This window comes from Coptis chinensis, chromosome 3 (genome assembly GCF_015680905.1).
Source record: "Coptis chinensis isolate HL-2020 chromosome 3, ASM1568090v1, whole genome shotgun sequence".
Classification (NCBI taxonomy): Eukaryota; Viridiplantae; Streptophyta; class Magnoliopsida; order Ranunculales; family Ranunculaceae; genus Coptis; species Coptis chinensis.
This window is the reverse complement of record NC_141458.1, coordinates 28,352,451-28,364,550: the sequence shown is the minus strand read 5'-3', so window position 1 is coordinate 28,364,550 and position 12,100 is coordinate 28,352,451. Positions and strand designations below refer to the sequence as shown.

Sequence of the window (12,100 nt, the reverse complement as noted above, 5' to 3'; positions counted from 1 at the left end):
GACATGTTAAGAGATACCATGGAAGTCTATATAGATGACATGGTCGTCAAGAGCAAGAAAGCAAGTGACCACCTCACTCACCTTGAGCAAGCGTTCTCCAGATTACGCCGAACTCGAATGAAGCTAAATCCAGAAAAGTGCCTTTTTGGAGCGTCCTCAGGGAAGTTTCTGGGGTACCAAGTATCACAGCGTGGGATCGAGGCTAACCTAGACCAAATCCGAGCGTTCTTGGACATGCCTGACCCAAAGACAAAGAAGCTGTTAGGAATGGTCACTGCACTCAACCGATTCATATCCAGGGGGTCAGACAAGTGCCGACCGTTCCTACAACTTCTTAAAAAAAGGTGAGCAGTTCTCATGGAACGATCAATGTCACCAAGAATTCTCCACCCTCAAAGAGTATCTCACAACACATCTCGTCCTAACCAAACCAACAGACGGAGAAACGTTGGGACTTTATCTAGCAACATCGGACTTTGTTATCAGTTCGGTTCTCTTCAAAGACGAAAACAACTCAGAGAAACCGATTTACTTTACAAGTAAGACGCTAACTCCAGCTGAAAAGAACTACTCTTACCACTACACCAAAACATCAAATTTGTGACGGCTATTTGGCGTCTCAATTTGTGTCACTTTTTTTTGTGACGGCACTTTGGCATCACAAATATTTGTGACGCCATTTTGGCATCAGTAATTTGTGATGGCCCTGTGGTGTCACTTTTTTTTTTGTGACGGCATTCTGGCGTCACAAATATTTGTGACGGCTTGTTGCCGTCAGTAAATATTTGTGACGTCATTTTGGCATCAGTAATTTGTGACGGCCCTGTGGTGTCACTTTTTTTTGTGACGGCATTCTGGCATCACAAATATTTCGGCTTGTTGCCGTCAGTTATTTATGACAGCCCTTTGCAATTAGTGACACCTGACAGGCGTCACAAAATATCATTTAATTGAAAAAAAAATAATTTTTGTTTTTGGTTGCCATCCTATTTTTCTTTTTTCTCCCTCTTAAATCACTTGCATAAATACAACCACAAAAACCCCAAACACCAAAATTTGACAAAGCATGTCACAAAATGATTAACACAAAAAATATATCAAAAAATCTACCAACATACCATTTCAATTAATGTAATCACTTGACTACAACTCAAGATCACATATTAAGTATTCAAGTTCATCTATGAGCAAAAAGTAATACAAAAAAAATTCATCATACATTTGTTTTATATTCTGCAAACTAGTGAACATATAACACCAATTGGCTCGGTCAAGGAATTGTGGCTGATATTCTTGTGCACAACAATAGAAAAAATGCTCGGAGGTTGACATAGGCACCCAGATGCTGCCAGCCAGTTCCTCTAGAAATACCTGCACATTACACACGCCTCGTCAATTCAAAACTTTCTTGGAAAAAGAAAAGATGGTCAAACACTAAACTCTAGGACTTGTATCTAACCTGAAAGAGTTCCTTGTAGCATATTCATACTAACTTAGATACAAACTAAAAGAACCATTGCTATGACATAATCTGCCACCTCCTCCTCCTCCTCATTATTGTACGCGTATGCCATAATGCGTTGACTCAAGAAAAGAGACAGATAACAGCGTTGTACATATAATTCTCAAGCTTTTGGTATTGTTGCACCACATAAGCTTGACCGAATAGTGTTGAGAGTGAACTCATCTACGTTGGCAGAGTTGATTGACAGCACCAATAAAAAGAAAAGAAGGTTAAAGTCTAGGGGTTGTTCAGGATGTTGAGCATTTCTTGAAAGTTTTAAAAAACACAAAGATTTGGAATGTCACATTTTCAACAATGCGTTGAGTACGCTCCATCTCTTTCTTGGCATAGTCAGAACCTTTCTCCAAACTGCTCTTGGCTGCTTTCTAGTAGATCTTGCCATACCTAGAAATAGGACCTAAGATAGTATGATGAATTCATAATTCAGTATACAACAACTTAAGATAGTTAATAATTCAACCAATAAAAATGTTACTTAAACCAAGGAAATCTAATTCAACAAAGTATCTCAAGAGTGCATAAAAATGAACGAAATAATTACTACTACAAATCTACAAGACAAGAAAGAATGTGACTAACGAGTAGAGGAGATTTGCCTGAGATTTACAGCAAGAAAAGGTATATTATAGCATCCAAAAGCTCCAAAACTCGTCCTGTCCTAATACTGGTCCTGTCTTAATACTGACAGGGTTATCACATGGTTTTCACCCCCTAAATGAATTGAAATGGGTCTATCTTCTAAAAGAAGATAGATAATGAGATGGGTCTAGGGGTTTCTTACCTTATCCGTTTTGTACTCCGGATTAGGTTCGAAAGATCAAGTTAATCCCAATTAGTTGGGCTGTCTATCACTCAACATTTTATGCTAATGGGGGTCTTTTAACTAAAACCAACTTAAGGCCCCTCAAAGCCCATAAGATGTTTACATCCTAATCCAAATATACGGGGTTCTACATTTGGAGTTTACGCAAAGTGGAGCACACACTCTCGAAACAGTGCAAAATAGATTAAAGGGTCAAGAATATAATAGACCTAGAGAAACACATAATTTGTTCAACAGTCATAATCAAATAAGTTTTTAGACATACCCCTATCCTATATCTTAATAACTCTATATAAATTAATTCATATGCTCAGCCAATTAATAAGTCCTTCAATTCTAATTAAAAGAACATACTTGTGCCACTAAACTTACACATTGTTCCTACGAATTGTGCGGTGTCATTAATAAAGCCAAATAGTGAGAATTTAGAAGTTACATAGACAAAAAAAGTTGTACAGGAGTGCTTCAAGACTCCACTTGCCCAACCAAGCGATTGTTTGTTACTTCGTAGTTGCATGGACCAAGGTGACAGACAACCTGCATGCTCAAGGAAATGGTAAATGAATAACTACACATGGCCAAAGGGCCACTTAAAACAACAAAATTACCTTACAGAAAGATGAGTTAATCCATTATAAACAACAAAAGGATAAGACATAAGATATGTTGAAAACTTAATAGACACTTTCTTGCGGCTGATAAAATGATGTTCAAGAGGTCCAACTTTTAGAAAATCAACATACTACTCTATCATACTAATGTCATGAGTTGTCAGAAATTAATCCCGCCAAAAAGGTCGAAAGATAGTGGATAAAATTAACTGCGTACCAGAAAACTTATAACAAAGAGAAAACATGTTGTGTAAAACAGTGTCAATTGTATACAAAATCATGCTAGCCTTTATCAAACTCAAGACGAATTTTTACCGAGTCAAGCAAGAATTTTCAAGTACTCCTTCAGTTCTTATCTACTCTTTAGTATCCCAGGTATATTTGACCATCCTGTATAGCCTTGATTATGTAGTCTTTGATAAATTGCTCAAGCTAAAAAACCCTAACAAAATATAAAAGTGCCTAATAAATCCTATTTACTCATGTGGGGATAACTCATAAACCATTTGGTACAAGATCAATTTATCAGTTTTAAAGAATGAAAATTGTTTGAGGTAGAATGGAAGCGACATGGTACTGCTTGAGGTAGAAATATAAAGTGATAATGCCTCATCCAAATTCTCCATTGTCCCATACTTCTTAATAAGCAGAAGAAAAATTAAATAATCCCAAGCCTTCTTGCTCGCCAGCAAATAGCATTCCATCAAGCAGAATTTGCACTTGAACTTCACAAGAATCCAAAGCAAAGGGACAAGTACATATTAGGATTTATTGTGTGAAGCATTTAAAACATCACAATAAACTCACATATGAAAACCAGTGGTTTCACGTGGGTTGATAGCAAAAATTACCACTCAACATATGAATCAGTGACTTATTTTATCACTAAAAAAATAATGTTCTATGAAATGTGTGTAAGGAAGTGTTTGGTCTTCACAAAGATGTTGAGTTTTCAACCCTCTTCTTACACTAAACAACATCGCATTTGCATACAAGAAACAAGACATCCACCTAATTCCTTCTCAGACAAATCAGAATATCAGAGAAAAAAGATCCTAATTAACCAGATTTTGAGCCTTGGGACTTGGCTATACATCTACAATTGAAGAGAAAATGCACAACAGTTGAAGAGTACACTTAACACTAAGTACAGCACAAAGTAAAGCTTTTTGACATTCACTCTAACATTAGTTATAATATCAAGACAATTCATCCCCAATTTCAAAGTATTAGAAATTTAAAACTTGATAGAACAACCAATTATTCTGTTTTCTAAAATATGAGTAAGTCTTGACTGGCCATTATTATTGAGACGACAAAACAAACATATAAGATAGCTGGACCCAAACACTTCACTGAATAATTGTGATTGAATATGCAACAAAAAATGGTTGCATTGCAACTTTTTTAATGAACTAACAATGGATTTAGGTGAGAAACAAGGAGACTAAAGGGAAAACCTCATTCCCTGTCCGCCTTAAAAAATGCGAAAAATCTTATGGTAAATGTTCACACTAAGGTAAGTATTTTAGATATACATAAATCATAAACTATTACCTTTTTCATACGTTTTCTCAAAAACGTAGTATGTTTTGTCTGATCTTTTAGTATAAAAAATAACTTTAGTATTTTTTTTACCTCTAATAAGAGGATGAATTTTAGTTCAGCCTATGATTGTAGAATTAGTAGATGATATACCTTCAAGCAAAAGGTACTTACTAGTTAGCTCACCAACATGCTTATCAGTGATGTTCCGCCTCAGGGCCTTTCGATTAGGCTCATCCTCATCCCAAGTAAGGCGTATATTGCTATGTTGTAGTACGTGCTTGAGTTTTAAAATCAACAACATCATAATTTTCTGGTACCTGCCGCCAATAAACAATGGGTGAGAATTTGTTATACAACCAACTCGATCATCAACTAATTGAGTTTTTTTAACACCAGCAAAAGTAAAGATGTGCCAAAACAGACACGAAAAGAAGATCTCCGAGGGACAACACTGTTTAAGAATTGCAAGTTCACAACAACACAGAATAGAGATCAAGGGGAGTTTGAATATAATGTCCTATGGGCGGTTATTTGTGCACTACGTTCTACTTTTCCTTGTTATTTTTATTGAGAAATCACCCTGCTTTTGCCATCCAATTGCGAGGAGACTAAAATCGAACTCCTACATTTCTTGTTTTCTAAATCAGGAACACAGCTACACATGGCATTCTAAATACAAAACATGGAAATATAGCAAAACAAAATATCTTACCCCAAACAACAAGTCCTACTAAAATCCTAAACAAGTTATTAATATGACAAGAAGACGTCCATGACAAAACAGAAGTATTATTTTACAAACGATTGCTTTCGCATAAAAGCGGACCCTCAACCCCGTCACATCGGTACTTCCAAGCCGGACATGCTATCAAATTGCAATAAATTACAAATCACAGCCAAGGCAATAAGAGTTTGTCCGGTTGAAGACGGGTTAAGGTGCTTGAAATAAGGAAGAAAATACATATTTCAAAATAAATCTTAGGCCTTGCAGCAAGAACGATTACCTAAAAACAACTCCTCTTGAAGTCACCATACCTAAAAACTTGTTCATCAAGGATGGTGAAGCACTCTCTATATTCAGCATAGTATAGAACGAAATCTAAAGAATTTAACAATCGCCATGGCCAAAAATTAATGTAGAGAAGTAATTTTCAGAGCAAAGAAATTTAAAGCTAAAAAAATAAAATTTTGAATGAAATGAGTCGATTTTTCAGTTTAAGTCATCTTCAAATCCTAGCAAGTTAAGAAAAGGGGGAAATTTCAAAACTCTAACCTGATTAATCACAAATTTCAAATTTCATGGCCGAAACAATCTAGTGTCTCATATTGAATCACAAATTTCATGGCTTGCGTACCTCTCCATAAAATCTACAACATTTATGAGTGTTTTTCCAGATCTATCTCCTTCAGCGTCTTTGGTTTCGGTATTAGTAGAAAGAATCTTCGTGACTTCAATCGTTTATATAGTTTGTTCAACCTTCAATTCTAAGATTTCTGTATAACTTTTGGAGGTAGATCTGGTTTAGTGGTGGGAAATCGAGAGAGATGGGAACTAGATCGAAGAAAAGTGTTTGAGTTGTAATTTATATGAGAGTTGGTTTAGTAGAGGCAGACCGGTCCCTTTTTGGTAATTTATGGTATTCTAGACATCTTGACGCTCTCTTGCCGTCACATTATTTCTTAAAACTTGCCAAAATTTAATTAAAATAATTATCAGATTATTAGTGACGGTTTTAACAGTTTTGTGACGCCAAAGTGCCGTCACAAAATTCCTAATGCCAATTTGGCGTCACTAATGAGAAAAACTCAGTGTCACAAAAATGTTGTTATGGTGTAGTGTACATTGAAAGAGCTGTACTAGCATTGTCTCCAAGAAAGTTTAGGCCTTATTTTCAAGCACATTCAATCAAAGTATTCACTGACCTTCCACTGAAGAAGATCCTTCACAAGGAGAACAAGACAACTCACATGGCAGTGTGGACGGAAGAACTCGGGGAACACCACATCAAGTTCGTCCCACGTACTTCTCAGAAAGGTCAAGTCGTTGCCGATTTCCTAGCCGACTTCCCTATCGACGACCTAAATTGGGAACTAGAAACGGTTATCACATCCACAAAGAAGAATGACAAAGTCGTCTGGTCGATCTCTCTTTGTAGATGGATCTAGCAACCCCGGAGGAAGTGGAATCGGAGTTGTCCTAGTATCCCCAGATGGAGCAATGATAGAGAAATTAGTTCGCATTGACTTCACGACCTCCAACAATGAGGCAGAGTACGAAGCATTAATCATGGGGCTCAGAATGGCACTACATTTCGGTGTACAAGAACTGCAGGTCTTTAATGACTCACAACTGGTCGTTCGCTAGATTGCTAAAGAGTACACTACCCACGAAGGTAACCTTTCTAAATACCTTCATGTTATTTATCAGTTACTTCCTTCTTTCAAGAAAGCCACGATACACCATTTTTTGCGAGACGAAAATCGTCATGCAGATAGTTTAACTTACTTGGCTACCCAAACACCGAACTGCGGCCCTAGGCAGTTACTTATTGAAGTAGTCGACCGACCTGCTTACCAAGCTGAACACGTCTTAAAAGTCAGCGACCTATGCCCACTCTCTGAAGATCAGATGAGTCAAACATGTATGCAGCCCATCATCGAATACATCCAGCACGGTACACTCCCAGAAGAGCGTGCCAAAGCCAGGCAAATCCCATATTTGGCTTGCCGTTATTGCCTAGTAAATAACAAGTTATTCCGAAAATCCGTTGGCGGACCTCTTTTGAGGTGCATAAGCTCGGAACAAGGTCAGTTAATTTTTGCAGAAATTCATGAGGGATAGTGCGAAAACCATGTCAGAGGTCGCTTTTTGGCCCAGAAAGCGATCTCCCAAGGATACTTTTGGCCTCGAATGCAGATCGATGTTAAAGCATATGTACTGAAGTGTATCAAATGCCAGACCTTTGATTAACCAGCTCGCGAGTTGATCAACATTGCGAGCCCTTGGCCATTTCACATGTGGGGAATGGACATCATGGGGCCTTTCATCCCACAGAAAAGTACTGGTTTTCGCTTTGTCTTAGCTGCAACTGATTACTTCACTAAATGGGTCGAAGCAATTCCTTTAGCTCACATCAAGGAATCACACGTCATAAACTTTATCTGGGCCCACATCATTACCAAATTTGGTTTACCACACACATTGGTGATGGACAATGGTTCCCAGTTCAAGAGAAAAACGGTCAAGGAGTTTCTGGCCAAATGGAAGATCACCCATGCATTCTCCACTCCTCAGTACGCTCAAAGCAATGGTCAAGCTGAGGCTAGCTAGCAACAAAGCAATGTTAGAAAATTTGAAGAATAAGATCGAAAAGAATAAGAGTCAATGGCCAAATCAGTTAGAGAACATTCTGTGGGCTCATCGCACCACAACTCGCTCCAGCACTGGCGAGTCACCATTCTCCCTATGCTATGACATAGAAGCCGTCATTCCCACCGAGCTGACAGTCACTACAACTCGATCAGAACTCGTCGAATTTGGACACAATGACTCCGTCCTAGCTCGTGAGGTTGACTTGCTGGAAGAACGGCGCGACCTAACCGCCATCAGAGTGGCATCGTACCATCAAACTCTGAAAAAGTCCTACAACAAGCGAGTACATCCTCGCTCTTTTCAACCTGGTGATCTAGTTCTGAAAAAGACTCAAGATGACTCCAAGCTAGCACCAACATGGGAAGGACCATACATAGTGGAGCGAGTCGTTGGCAACGGAGCGTACTGGATCAAGACTTAAGAAAGGAAACCATTGCCACGCCCTTGGAACACTTATTTGTTAAAGAGATTTTATCAATAAAAATGCATTTGTTATACATTCCATAGTTTTTATTTTTCAGGTTTAGGTTACTTGTGTTTGTATTCCAATCTACTCCGCCCAATCTCATCAACAAAACACCGAACATTGCACTGAAAGCACCACCAATGTACGCACATTTCTAACACTTTGAGGAGTTTCAACGCTCTCAGTGAGCCAAACGCTTTCAGAAGCTTGCACGCTCTCCGTGAGCAGAACACTCTCTTGAGCTAACAGGCTCCATAGCCTCTCCAAGTCTCATTAGTTGAGGACCTATATTTCTAGGATCAACTCAGTGAGAACGCTCTCAGTGAGCAATACGCTTTTAGAAGCTTGCACGCTCTCCGTGAGCTGAGCAGAATGCTCTCTTGAGCTAACAGGCTCCATAGCCTCTCCAAGTCTCACTAGTTGAGGACCTATATTTCTAGGATCAACTCAGTGAGAACGCTCTCAGTGAGCAATACGCTTTCAGAAGCTTGCACGCTCTCCGTGAGCAAAACGCTCTCTTGAGCTAACAAGCTCCATAACCTCTCCAATTCTTACTAGTTGAGGACATATACTTCTAGGATCAACTAAATAAGAATGCTCTCAGTGAGCAATATGCTTTCATAAGCTCGCATGCTCTCAGTGAACAATACGCTTTTATAAGCCTGCACACTCTCTGCGAAGCAGAACGCTCTCTTGAGCAATACTTAACGAGCAAAACGCTTTCTTAAGCTAAATCTCAGGCTCCCTAGCCACTATACACTACAAGCATCATAAACGAAACACTAGCTACAAGCAATCAGGCATAAGCAAAAACATGCATTCCATAGAATTGCCTGCCCAAGGCCAGAAAACCAGTTCGCAAATGCACCGATCTGCTAGGTCTACCCAGGAAATCCAGATCGGTATTTCTTACAAGTGTTGCAAAATATCGAACTGCCACTTTCGTAGAAACCAGCTCGTTGAGTGTATCAAAAGGCAAACTGCTCAGGCAAACCTGAGAAACCAGTTCTATTGTTTAACTTTCTTACAGAGAGGATAACTAACATCACAGTCAAGCAACACCAACAACATGTTTATCAGTAGGAGCGGCACTGGTAGAAGGGATATTACTTGCATCGCGCACAACGACAAGTGTAGCAGTTTCTCCAGCCTCACAATCTTGTTTTTCCAACAATTCCATGTACAGTTCCGCCAGCGCAGCATGATCTTCACAAGTTCGATCATATTCTTTCTGCGCTTTGCGTGCCACCACTTGACACTACTTGGCGTACTTAGTCACGGATGCCAGCTGTTCCCGCAGGTCCATCATTGACTTAACCAGTACAACTTTCTCTTCCAGCGTGTCCTGATGTTTTTTCCTCAGGGACTTCATCTTTTTCTTATCAACTTCCCAGGCAGTACGCATCCTAACCAGCTCAACCATGCCACCATCGCCGCTACCAGGATGCTGCATAGTTCGCTTCAATCTATTGTACCCCGCCAAAAACTGTAAAGAGAACACTAATGATTAATAATCGTCATTCACACCACAACAAATCGGCACAAGTACAAAGCTCACCAAACAACAAGCCGCGTGCCCGCGTCTGTGGTCTTCAGGGTCATTTCCAAACTTTCATTCTCCAGCTCAGCTTTATCACCATCTAGCACTATCCCTTCCAGGAGGCAGCTCGCTATAAAGGCCGAATGGAAGCTGCAATCAGAACGCTTAACCATGTGCTTCTTCCCCGTACTCCCAATGTAGAAGAAGTCGTTTCCCACATCGCCAGAACGATGGGACGAACTATCAGCTGCAGCATCGCGACCTCACCCCAAGTTGCCATGTTCTCCCTAGTTCAGGTTGCTGCCACCTCCACGACTGGGAGACCTGAACACGACACCTCCAGGTCGCCCACGTCCCTCCACCTTCGCACGCTTGTCTTTCTCATAATCAGAGTCAACAGCTTTGCACTTACCATGGTTCCCATGAGGAGGGGGTCTAAATTCCATCTCCTCCATCACAAGGGGAGAGGGTTCCCTCGTCCCCTCATTACCACCAGCAGCATTTCCACGTCGCCTGGCCATACTCGAGTCTACAAACGAAACTAAAAGATCATTGAGCTACTACAAGAACAAAGCATTCTTATCCAACGACAAACTAAGTAAAGAAGAGCACGTACCTCAGCTGATCAGTGAAGGTAAGAGTGCAAGAAATTTGGAGCAGAACAGCTTGGAGAGGACACAACACAAATACCCTTGAACTTCCCCTAACAACTCTACTTATTCCCAAGTAACGTACCTTCCCAAGGCACGTCATAATTGCATCGAGACGCCAAACGTCAGACCACCTGACATCCATCATTTTATATCTCCCGACCGCTCATATTCCTACACGTGCCACACACGTACTGTAGCTCAGGTTGCTCCAGAATATAGAACGCTTCATGCATCCTAAAGATATGCGCAACCTACAATGCTAAAATCGAACAACAAGCATCACATGTCAACAAGCTCACAGGTCGCATAACCTGTCTCATTCTTACCACAGGTCGCAACAACAGTCACACATTTATAAAGCACAATCCGACACATCATTTGCAAAGCATCAAGTAATTGAACAAAATAAAGCGACATGCATTCCATACAAGCAAAAGAGCGAACCAACGACCACAGTTAAGCCGCAGTTCGCAGGCTAACCGAGCTGCTGAGTCTACTCAGGAAATCCAACTCAGTTAGCCACTAGTTATCACTACTTGAACTCCCCAGCACATTCAAGGAGGCCAAGTCGTTCATCATTGTCACAAACAAAAAGAAAGACAAACTGCCCAGGTTACCACAGGAAACCAGCTCTATTGTTTTAAGCCAAAGGCCACATACAAACACCATCTTTAAACGATGTTATCAAAGCTTTCCGAGAGGAGTGCATCCAGCATTGTGGAGGAACTAGGGTCGCCGATAGTCGCCACACCCGCATCAGTAACGGTCACATCCAGGTCGCCCGAAGGCTGAGGCTGATCCGCCAATACACCAGTAGCAGAGGGAGGCACGACCTCAACAACATTACTAGCATCTTCGAGTGGTTCGTTCCTACGGTCACCCAAAGCCCCCACGTTCATGTTCCTCCTGCAAATCCTCATATTTCTTCTCCAGCTCCTCTACCTCAACACGAATGACAAAATAGGCCTCCTTCGCCTGCACTGTGGCAGTTTTGCATCTTTTAGCAAAGGCATTCGCTGCAGCTAACTTTTTCTTCAGGTCGTCCACCTCATGCCTCAGCTCGACCGACTTGTTGACAGCTGATGTCTTCTCCAAAGTCAATGAAGTGAGATGTGTCTTTAGAACGTCCAGTTCTTTCTTCTCAGATTGTTCCACTTCTCGAAGAGTCGAGAGCTCGTCCCTCAAAGACTCGACCTCAGTCTTTTCTATCTTAGCGAACCGAAAATTGTTTTCAATTTCGGGTACCCAAAGAATAAGTCTGCGGCAAGCAAGCCTGATGCACCACATCAATATCTAGTAATAACACGAGGCGTAACAAGGCAGACAAATCATAATACAGGAGGTACTTACTAGGTACAACGCCTTATCCATTCCCTTTAAGTTTGACTCCAGCTCTTTGGAATCCAAGTCCTTCCTGTCACCATCCAGCGTCATTCCCTCCAGCAAACAAGCAGCGATAGGTGCGGATTTGTAGCTACAATCTGACCTCTTCACAAAGCGTTTTTTGCTAGACACCTCATCTACATACATTAAGTTGCGCTCCAGCTCATCTTTCCCACCA

At 40.6% G+C, this 12,100-nt stretch overlaps 1 long non-coding RNA gene across 2 annotated transcripts; it reads right to left on the bottom strand.

The window, feature by feature from the left end:
• Positions 1 to 1,107: 1,107 nt before the first annotated feature.
• LOC147508991 (uncharacterized) lies at positions 1,108 to 7,065 on the bottom strand. Of its 2 annotated transcripts, none has more exons than XR_015216483.1 (5): positions 5,781 to 7,065; positions 4,679 to 4,824; positions 2,785 to 2,885; positions 1,460 to 1,922; positions 1,108 to 1,371 (listed from the first exon to the last, which is right to left on the bottom strand). It is a non-coding gene; the product is annotated as an uncharacterized LOC147508991 (long non-coding RNA). The 2 variants fall into 2 exon arrangements; XR_015216484.1 differs by having other exon boundaries at positions 5,863 to 7,065.
• Between the last annotated feature and the right edge of the window lie 5,035 nt (positions 7,066 to 12,100).